Below are 11377 nucleotides of genomic sequence, written 5' to 3'. Positions count from 1 at the left end.
GCGACTGGCGGCTCAAATACAAGCAGTGAAGAAAAATAAATAAATCCAGGGCCTGTGATAGGCAACAACTAAAAAAAAAAAATAGCTTAAAGGGGGGTACAAACTGCTAAGGCATCCATACCAGCAAACACAGCAGAGGGCCCAGCCAGGTACCACAGGGCTCAGTTTGGCAATGCGCTATTTACAGGAACCATCTGTGCAGGACAGAGACGCCAAACTTCCGTGCCGACCGATCCAGAGACCAGTGTGTGCCAAAGGCAACCAGCTGAGGTACGGTAACACCGAGCAATCAATCAACCGACCAACAAATCAACCGACCGATCGTTCACTCAATAAATGATTCAAACCGCTTTAATTTCCTACGGTATCTTTTTATGAAAATAAATAATACGGTGCATTCTAATGGATACATTCCAGGGGGAATAGAGCCAGAAAAACAAATCCTTTCCTCTTAACCCTCCTGTTATTTTGCGGGTCAAATTGACCCTTTTAAAAGTTTGAAAACCTAGGAAAAATACTTAAAATTATTTCTTCAGTATGAAACTTCTTCTACTGGCCTTAATTAGTGTAATCAACATTTTAAATGAAAATGGTTCATTTCATGTATTTGCAAACCGCCCCTGTATGGGGATTGACCCGGGAACATTTTTGCTGTACCTAAAAAATGAACAGAACAGGAGGGTTAAAAGGGGATCAAGCGGAACTCTGAGAAAACGGCACGATGTTGAGAAAGAAAGCTCAGTAAACATGACGGACATGGCGAGGGTGAGGAGGAGGAGGATGATGATGGCAGTAGCATCACGGGGGACCGGCTTGTGTAACAGTAGACAGGCTGGCACACGTTTAGCCTGGTGTGTGTGAGAGTGAGACTGTGGTCACAAAGCTGCTGAACGGCGGCTCTCTCTCTCTCTCTTCCTCCGTGTCCCGCACATCCAGGCGCTTATTTTAAATGCTCCACTGGGACCGAAAAGCCCAGAAACCCAAAACGCCTCCGTTTTCGCCAGCCTGGACCTGCAGAGCCGAGAGATCGGGGATCAGGGCCGTCTGCCGCGTGGAGTGAGGACAAGCAGGACAGCCTAGAGACCTGGAACAGCTTTCAGCACACAGTGTGTGTGTGTGTGTGTGAGAGAGAGAGAGAGAGAGTGTGTGTGTGTGTGAGAGAGAGACTGAGTGTGTGAGAGAGTGAATGTGGGGAGTGTGTGTGTGTGTGTGTGTATGTGTGTGAGAGAGACTGTGTGAGAGTGTGTGTGTATGTGTGTGAGAGAGAGAGACAGTGAGTGTGTGAGAGAGTGAATGTGGGGAGTGTGTGTGTGTGTGTGTGAGAGAGAGAGAGAGAGAGAGTGTGTGTGTGTGTGTATGTGTGTCAGAGAGAGAGACTGTGAGTGTGTGAGAGAGTGAATGTGGGGAGTGTGTGTGTGTATGTGTATGTGCGCACGCGTCATTGCGTACACCATCTCTCCGCACAGCTAAAAGTGCGTTTTAAGCTCTAAGATGGGCTCTCTCTTCCCTCTTCATTCTTTGCAGCTGATGCGAGTGAAAGGAACATCGCTGCAGGAGGCAGCTTGCTGGCTCCGCCCCCAATCTGCATCATTACTGAAAACCACCCAGATCAGGAAATAAGAAAGCACGTCTGGCTCCAGTCATGCAGGGGGGGGGGGGGATCTCCCTACGCTGTGTAATATAATGTACATCCAAAGACATCTGCAAGACAGAGCCCCAAGGAGTACACTCATGTTCACAGGAAATGACAGAAACAGTCAAGTGAAGCAAACAGGAAATGAGCTCTCTTGAGGGGGTGGGGGGTGGGGTGTTAGATGGGGTCACAGAGTCCACAGGTAAGAAAAAGGGTTGCCAGATTTTCTCTCACTCTCTCTCACACACACACACACACAAAATCAGGGTTATTCCTACACCGAGAATTCTGAGGCAGCCTCCTCGGTCGAATTTCGTTCTGCCCCCGCAAAATTCTGACCCCTTTCGGGCACGAGCGAACGTAAGCGCGAGCGTTGCGCGCGGCGGATTTCTATCGTTTGTAAGCCCGAAGGCGGCGGGACTCCGACGCGGTGGTGCCGCATCGCGACCGGCACAACGCGCCAGGAAAGGCGGACACGGCTCGGCGTGCTCGGAGCGCGCGATCAGACACCGCCCTCAAAGCCCGCTGCGCTCAGACGTGAAAATCTGATTCATTTTGCACCCAAGCTCATCCAACATTTTCAAAAAGGTTTCCTAAACTATCATCCTATCAGGTAGGCCTAAATTCTTTCAAACAGTGGTCACGCTAGCCCGTGGAGAGCTGCGTCTTTGGAGAACGCAGGACATCTTTCAAAATCTGCGCTTTACACCAACGCACTAGTGTGCGGGCAAAAATAACTATTTTTGCCATAATACGCCTACTCGCTGTAACTCCACAGTAAACGTGTGCCGTATAAATGTACGTTGTGGTTCAAGTCTGGTTCATCAGCCGTTGTAATTTCAAAAATCTCGCATTAGCTAACTGCCGACTTTGCAGATATGACCTGTAGAATGAATTTTTGAAAAATAGCCTATATTTTAGAAAGTTTTTGAGGAGGAGAACGCTGGCGAAAAGAGTACAATCATCATCTGATCATTACTGGCCATGAAAAAGTATATTTCACACTACAAACTAGATGTGACAAATTTGGTCACGTGATCACGATTAAAGTACCACCAAGTACACACATTGAAATAAAAATCAGGCCTCAGACAGTTTGGAGGCCTGTCGAGTGACCCCGGGCAGCACCCCGCTTCAGCATTACTGAAACAAGCCACCGCACTGCCTCTACGAACACCACACACTGCACAGGCTCCCCACAGAACTACACTTCCCAAAACACCCAGCCACACGAACGACAGCCGCAAAGCTATGCCGTTTCTATTTAGGCTATTGCTGCAATCGGCGTGCATAGTTACTCACTTCGCATTCGCTTTTCGCTAACGGAGCGCCATCGGTGCCTCGGTCACGAGGAGGATTACGGGCAGGTTCCTCTCAGCGAGAGACGGGACAGGGCTGGTGCCGTCTGGTGAGTTTTTTCGCGGCCTGCCAATTCGACCGAGGCGCGAGCGCTCCTGTTCCGTCGGACAGGAGAGGAAGCGCGGAGTCGCGAGCTGCGCTATCGCATGTCCCGGCGCACTCTCGCCACGGCGACCGGCGGTGTTCGGTTACCGCGCGGGGGCCGGATCGCACGCCGTTTCTGTAATTACAGCACCTAGCCCCTTGGCTGGGACAAGGCCCGGCCAACAACGTTCGTTTCGATTGGCTGACACCGGATCGGTGTCCCGGGCCAGCGTTGCCCGTTAGCGGGGAGACGAGACGGTTAGAGCCCCCACTCACCCCCCTCCCCCCTCCCCCTCCTCCTCAACCTGCCCCACTCCCCACACCCCACCACACCCACACCCCAAACCTGCCCCACTCCCCACACCCCACCACCCCCACACCCCCAACCTGCCCCACTCCCCACACCCCACCACCCACACCCCAACCTGCCCTACTCACCGTGCCCCCCCCCCCCCTTCAACCAGCAGCTCATTCAGGTAATGCGGAAAGAGACGTATCACTTCCCGACGGCTTCTTCGATAACCAGCCCCGCCGTCCAAGAAAGACGCCGAGCGTTTAATAATGGATGCCCTGCACGCCCTTAATTCAAATCCCCCTGATCAGCCATGCAGGCTGAGGCTACGCTACACGCATCACAACGACTATAAACAGACGCTAGGCGACGTGCATCAAAGTGACTACAAACAGACGCTAGGCGTTTACACGCACCAAGGTGACCATAAACTGACGCAAGGCAACAGGCATCAACGCGGTCATAAAGTGGCGCTACGCTACATGGATCCCGGCCGTGACAGGCTGACGCTAGACTACAACAGCAGGTTCAGAGCCGAGTCTGTGACGCTAGCGGCCGCAAAAGGCTCTGCTCTGGCAGGAAGGCCTGTCTCATCAGGTCCAGAGCAGAGATGGAGGGAGGGAGGGAGGGAAGGAGGTAGAGAGGGAGAGACTGCAGCCATGGGCAGGTCTGTGCAGCTCACAGCATTGCTCTCTGCCTGTATCTTATCTGTCTGGGGGGGGGGGGGAGGGAGGCAGGGAATACAGATCTGCCATCAGGGAAGAGGAGGGTGGACATCAGGATGATTCTGGGAAGGATGAGGGAGTTTCACACATGAAATCAGCACCGTGTGTCTCTCACAGAGGGGCTCATCACTCAGACACAGCGAACGGGAGAAACAGCACCATACTGCAGAATCCAAAGGACCAAAACACGCAGAGAAACACCATACTGTAGAAATCCAAAGGACCAAAACACGCAGAGAAACAGCACCACACTGTAGAGACCAAAACACATTTAAATCCAATCCTGAATTAAATGCTTTTAGACTTACAGACTTATAATCCACATTTACCCATACGCTTAGGGAAGATGTTCCAAGGTCACAGCGATGATATTTAGGCAATGCCCATGCGCGCTAAACTGCCGGGCTTACGGATCAGCAGCTTATCCTTTTAAGTACACCGCTGATCTTCATTTCAGACAACAGAGAGCCTTTCGCTAAAGCTAAGTACGAGAATAGATCGATAGACACCATTAAGCTGCAGACAAACTTGACATTTGGAAACGGCTTCAGAAGATCGCCCAGTCCAATCACGCGACGGGGGGAGGACAGCAATCGCAGCCGAATAAATCCAGGACGTTGTTTTATGTTGTTCTGGAAAAAAAACTCTGCTGGGCTGTGTGTGGATAGAGACGGACTCCAGACAGGACTCCGCCCCCACAAGCGTGGCTCTTATCGGGGGCCGAGCGGGTGGCTGCGGCTAGCGTGCCCATCAGGATAGCCGCCTGTGCGGGGTAGCATGGATAAGCTGACCCCAGCACTCACTGTGACTGGCTTTAAAGAGCATCAACTACCTGGTGACTTACTGCAGCTCTTATTAACAAAACAAATACATATATTGCTTACTGTAGCTCTTAACACAACAAACACAATGAGCCTCTGCTCTGCCAGGTCCCTCTGAATAAGAGCGTGTGCTGAATGGATGCAAGATGAGGGGGCAGGCGAGTACGTGATGGAGGAGGAGAGTAGGGAATACAGACAGTTAGCGGGGGCAGGTCAGAAGGATAGGGGAAGAGTGCATGGTTCGATCACAGGGAAAACCCAGAGCCGGCCTGGAGGACAGTGCAACTCAGAAATGACGTTCGACTCAGGGCCTGAGAGTCACACACGCACACACACACAAACACACACGCAGGGATGTGGGCATACACACACACACACACAGGGATGTGGGCACGCACACCCACTTCCTGCTATGTCCACAGAAACGGCAACGGCGGCACCCGCTTCCCGTCCACTCTGATTTCACTTCCTGCGATCGCGATCGTCCTCCATTCACAAACCTCTCCGCCGAACACCACATCATCTTCTGCAGCTTCTGAATCGGGCCAATGACAGCCCGAGCCCAGCCCTGAAATACGCTAAATACGGGTGCGGAAGGAGGAGCGCTGAACGACGCGGACGCAGGAAATAGGGGCGCTGCACGGCACGCTGAGAAAGCAGCGACGAGCAGCAAAACAGCCACAGTTGCGATTTCGTGCGCAAGTCTCAGCAGGCAGAGAAACTGACTCATTTGATAAACATTACGCACAGCCATGCCCGGCGTAGGCCGCCCTTCCCTTCCCTTCCCTCCCCCGAACCAGGCAGACATGAATCCTCAAAGTCGCGGTGTCCTCGAAGGACCTGCGGGGATCGCTCGTCACCCAGGGGCTCACTAATAAGACACGGGAGAGACCGGGGGAGCTTTGGCACAGCGTGCGTGTGCGTGCGCATGCGTGTGTGTGTGTGTGTGTGTGTGTGTGTGTGCGAGCGCATCTTACACTCGCGCCGTGACGTTAGGCTCGAGCCGCGATGGCGGTCTCTGCTACGCGCCCTGCACTGTCTGCGCGGCTGATACACAAACCTCTGCCTCTGATCTAAAAAAAAAAAAAAGACACGTACCGCAGCTTAGAAACCAGGTCAAGTCTGACGACGATAGCGCGCCGTGTATTTCAAAGTGTATTCAAATGTACAGTGGGTTATCGGGGCATCGAGAGCCTGGCGATACCGCTTCCTCCGACGCGCTGCTACTGAGTTCAGCTTATGGGTGAACGGCCACTTTTAAGAGGGAAATCTCAGTACATTTCGCTTCGGTTTGATTTCGAAAGATCATTGCAGCAACCCGTTGAACTATGCGGTTGTTCCCTGCACTTGGACCAGTAGGCCTACTTCTCTCTAGGGTTTTCGTCATACTTGTTCCTGGTTATGGTTATACACTTTGTTGTACGTCGCTCTGGATAAGAGCGTCTGCCAAATGCCTGTAATGTAATATGTAACGCAACCTGCCGTTTGTGCTTCCCATTTCTGTGCATCTATGAGTGGCCAAAGTGCTCTGCTGTTCTTTTACCATTATCGCTTCCCCTTAAACATGGACCATCTCTCCCCTTCTCTCATCAACGAACTCCAGAACAGAGTGCATGTCTCTATGTGGAGTACAGAACACTACAACACCCAAAACGGACTGCACACTTCAGGACCTGAACACAGTGTCAGACTCTCCCCAAGGACAATGTTCCATAAGATCAAAGGGGAAGGAGGGTTTGGGGTTTAGTGAAACAGGTGCATGGTTAAAATAACCCATCTAATCCACAGTGTAACACGTGCGCCACCGTCTCCCTCCCAGAATCCTTCACTCCAGCTTCGTTCCAGTCTCATTACCAGAAACCTTCACTCCTGCTTTGCCTTCACGTCACTCCCAGAATCCTTCACTACTGCTTCGTTCCTGACTCACTCCCAGAAACCTTCACTCCCGCTTTGCTTCCACCTCACTCCCAGAATCCCTCACTCCCACTACGCTATCGCATCACTCCCAGAATCCCTCACTCCCACCCTCACTTCCACTATCCCTCCGGAGCCGGAGCCGAACCCCCAGCGACTTGCCGCGCCGCGCTGTGTGCAGACTAAATGGGCTAAAGAGCACAGGCTCGTTTCGCTCGCCTTTAAACATTTACGACCATCCACTTAAGAACCGTCGGTTCGCCTCACACGGCCCGCCGACGCAGGAGGGATGGAAAGAACCGGAGGCCGGGAGCTCCAGACCACCGCACTGAACTCACAGCAGAGGAGAGCAAACTCCACACCAAGCACAACAACCTAGCCCCTGAACTCAGGGCCTACCAGCTGATAGGCTGGCGAGGACAGAGCGAGCGATTGGCTGGCAAAGACATACCGTGTGATTGGCTAGTGAGGACATACAGAGAGCAACCGGGGCAAAACACAACCGGCCAATGCAAATTCACCCAGCAGCTGGCAAAAAATTAAAAAATGAAGGGGGGGGGGACAAACGTATTTAAATGAAATGACGCACGTTTAGAGATAAGGGCGGCGTTTATCGTTTTGGGCGGGACCACGCCTGAGCGGAGCCCAGCGGTTGGCACACGTCTACCTGCCAGAGGGCAGATGAAGGAGGGCAGCCGGGAGCCACGCAGGGTTTGGCAGCAAAAGCGGGCACAGTTTTAGAGGCGCGATAAGCTAGCGCATTTTACGGTTTAAACACCGAATGTGAGCTGAACTGTGCACTGCTGTGAAGACCGACAGAGAAGAGGAAGCCTGGAGAAATGAAAAAAAATTGGCTAACAGAAAGGGGTAAAAAAAAAAAAAAAAAAACCAAAAAACAGGATTTTAATGATTATAAAACCTAAAAATAGAGAACTGGCACCAAGCTGTCTGATATTTGGCATTTGGGCCTGAAAACCACAGCTTGGAGCCATTTTAGAAACTTAAGTCATTACACTTGCACCATATGGTAAATGGACAGCAAATCAGCACATTTGTGTGCAACACCAACACCCCCCAAAAAAAAAAAAAAATTAAATTAATCTTTTTCCAAAAATACATTTTTACAACTAAGTTCAGTGTATCTTATAAAGGGACTATCCCAGGGGCCTGCAGTGAATTCTAGAACTAAATATAGATTGGCCCTTGATGGTAATAATAGAAGCTCTGCAAAGGCTAGATTTGGAATCTTTACCACTCCCTTTTCCTTCTCTCAGCTCAAGATACCTTACCAACCAGTTCGCACAGTTCGCACAAGTTTGAGATTACATTAGTATTCACTTTGGAATTAACTGTCTTTGAAGAAGTCAGTGGCCTGTATTCAATCAACGTGTAATTGCATTTGACTAACAAATACACTTCTTCACAAGTTCAGTTGGGCAAGTTAGTTTAGTTACACCTGGACTCACCAAACTGTTTGCAAAGAAGTGAATTTTTTTTTTTTTTTCTTTCAATTATTAATCACATAGGACAAATATTGATTGAATGCCATCCCTTGCATTACAACTCAGAGTTCCAAACAGCAGAATAACCTATTACAACTGCTGTGAACGTTACAAAAGTATGGCAACATACTGATTCAATGAGCGTCAGCAAACGGCTCTGAAACTGCTTCAACTCTCCAGACGATATACCTAATTGCTGTCAGGATAGTGCTAATGCATCCGAATGAATCGGGACAACAATCACCTCCTCATCGTGGCCGTTCATTCTGATATACAAACATTTTTACCTTACTTTACATTATTGTAGAGAAAGGAATAATCATTGAAATGTTTTTACCAAAACGTATCACTTATCACACCGCACCTACTGACATCATCTGATACAGTAGACCTGCCAAGCCGGTCTTCAAGCCGCTCACTTGATTGATAGAATTGGTAAGACTTACTTTCAAGACCTATGACGTGCCCTCGCTAGGGAACTAAAGGAATAAATAAAAAGGTAGAGGCAGTGCACTCAAAACCTTTCACCATCATCGCGATTCAGAAAAGAACGTTCGTCATTTAAAAAAATCCGGTTTATGTGAGCCCGATCTAGCATCTGACTAGAGCGTGGCAGAGACTGGCGATTACCTACCAACCGCTCACGAAAAGTCTCATCGCGTATCAAAGTCATGTCGGTCGTACGTAGCCCCATGAGCAGGTAGGCTATAGCCTGCCCTAGACTATAGGTAACAGAGGCACACCATTAACGGAACATTGATAATAAGCACGGCTGCTAGTTTAAGACAAACGTGCTAAAATAACGTTATATCGCGTCAGCTTAACTGAATAAACGGATACATACACACGGAAGAAACAAGAACACAACACGTGTCTCTGTCCCAAATTCAAATTCCACAACAAACCTGCACATAGATTTCAGTAGCCAGCTAGCCAACTAGCAGCCAGCTTCTGAGTCCCGTTAAACGACTAAATCTGCACCTCCGCCCTCTTCATTCAATGAATTCGGCCGGGAACTGAACATTTGAGACAGCGTACAGTGGCTGCCGGCTAGCTTCCTTGAGAACCTGGAACCAAAATCACTACAAGCTTTCAGAGGAACCTAAAATAATTACCGGCATTTCCTCTGAGCTCATTTGAGGACACAATTATCTGTTGCAAGCTTACAGCCCAATTAAGCAATTAGACATGCGTGCCTGCAGTCATTACTCAGATACCCGAGCGTTACATCTTTGGCTGCTGTCAGCAAGCTAACGTTAGCAAGGCAATAGTTCACGGATTCATGGACATATTCAAAGGCTGAATTCCAGACTGTTCATAATTATCAAGAATGGTAGGTTACTTTTCTATATTTAGCAGCCTCCAGTCGAGGAAAATTATAGGTTATTTAAACGTACTGACGTTATCTGACAGACGTTAGGCTGCTGTGGGCTACATCACACATGATTTCATTTGACTTCACATAGCTTCTTCAAGGCAGTCAAATGAGAAGCGGGCGAGTGATGCTCCCGTTGGCTGCGCGGCGCTCCCACCTAATATGCGAATAAAACTGCGTTTTACATCGCTGTATTTTCCACCCCGATATCCCGGTGCGTACAGTTCACACATTCCGAAGGATAGCACATTAATCTTACCGTGATCATGGGTAGGGATCCTCAGTCCCAGTTTGCACGTTTTGACTAAATGTCAAGAGGACCCAGCCAAAATGCCTGAGCAGTGGATGGAGACTGCGAGTCCCCTCCTCTCTACGTGTCCCGCAGCGCTGTACGGCGGAGTGTGCTAGCCGACCAGCCTGTTCAGGAGTCGGGACTGAAAGCAGATAATCACAGCCGGTCAGCAGGGCTGTCTGTGCTGGGACTGGGCGTGCGCGCCTTCTACGTTAATTTAAGAGGGCACACCCTTGTTACACACGAAAAGCGTGTGTCTTAACTTCTCGGAACTAATTACAGTATCGCCAAAAAATGTAATCTGCGCAATCTTTCGTTCTCATTCAGTGTTTTTTTTTTTTTTTTTGGTTGATTTTGATGATTAGGCAATAAGGGAGACATTAACATTCACATTTAATAGGCCTATATGAGTGGTTTCCCACGACACACGGCATTCCAGCATCTGTACATTATGATAGGCTACTCTTCAACGCGTGAAAAAAGCTAAATTCTCCGTTTCTCTTAAGCATTTCAAAGGAACGTTGTCACTTAATTTGCCATAGCCTATTAGGCTATCGGTTTTTTTCAGACACACATGGGCTACGGCGCTTGTGGTCAGGCTATATTTCGTTGACAACATCTGTTGGCGATATGAAAACAGGAAAACCACATCACCAGTGACAAAACGCAAAGAGACTATTTGCATTAAGGGATCAGATAAACTAGTCTGTTCATGTTACCCCTATCCAGAGGAACACATCAAGACAACCACTTGAGTCAATCGTGAACAATGCATATAAAATGCTAATGTCCCTTTAGTCATCGTACATTCGTGTGACTCATAAGGAGTGTCAGAGGATTCATCCAGAGCGTATATTACGTATATGAACACATTTATGCACTTGTTGACCCATAATTCCACAGCGTTCATTATTTGCAAGCACTGTTACGGAGATTCATCCTCAACCATAACAGATGATGGGAATTGTTATGCTGAGATAGTGAACCACTGGTCACAATGGTGTGACATGGTCCCATGGAATAATAGTTAAACCACAGGTGTCGGAATCCAGTCCTGAAGGGTGAAGTACCCACATACCTTGTTCTCTAAGTCTTAACTAAGGCCAGTTGAAAGGAAAACCACAAATGCCGGCAGACACTATGGCCCCACATGTCTTCAGTTAGACACCCCTGCCTTAAACTGTCACCTCAACACACAATGAGTCGTATTTCAAGTATCTGCGGAGGATCGCTGTGACCTGAGATGAGACGGGAATTAAACGCACACTGACGCGGAGAGCCGGGGAATCTGCATTCTGATGACAATCGCAGGTGCTGTGTGATCACAGTACAGGAATGTGCTCCTCAGAACAATGTCACTCACAACAGACCTGAAAAACG

General features: G+C 49.2%; 1 protein-coding gene across 4 annotated transcripts in view; it reads right to left on the bottom strand.

Annotated features, from left to right (window-relative positions):
- si:dkey-97m3.1 (fatty acyl-CoA reductase 1) overlaps positions 1-10191 on the bottom strand; it is a 36953-nt gene extending 26762 nt beyond the window's left edge. For 2 of the 4 annotated variants that reach the window (XR_010331374.1, XM_064344509.1), the window contains exon 1: positions 9965-10191. The gene's annotated coding sequence lies outside the window, so the exon portion shown is untranslated. Of the gene's footprint in view, positions 1-9235; positions 9444-9964 lie in introns of those variants that run through there. The other 2 variants (XM_064344512.1, XM_064344510.1) reach the window with 2 other exon arrangements.
- Positions 10192-11377: the final 1186 nt, after the last annotated feature.

Source organism: Anguilla rostrata, chromosome 7 (assembly GCF_018555375.3).
Source record: "Anguilla rostrata isolate EN2019 chromosome 7, ASM1855537v3, whole genome shotgun sequence".
NCBI lineage: Eukaryota > Metazoa > Chordata > Actinopteri > Anguilliformes > Anguillidae > Anguilla > Anguilla rostrata.
The sequence above is the reverse complement of the archived record's forward strand: the minus strand, read 5'-3'. Positions and strand labels throughout refer to the sequence as shown.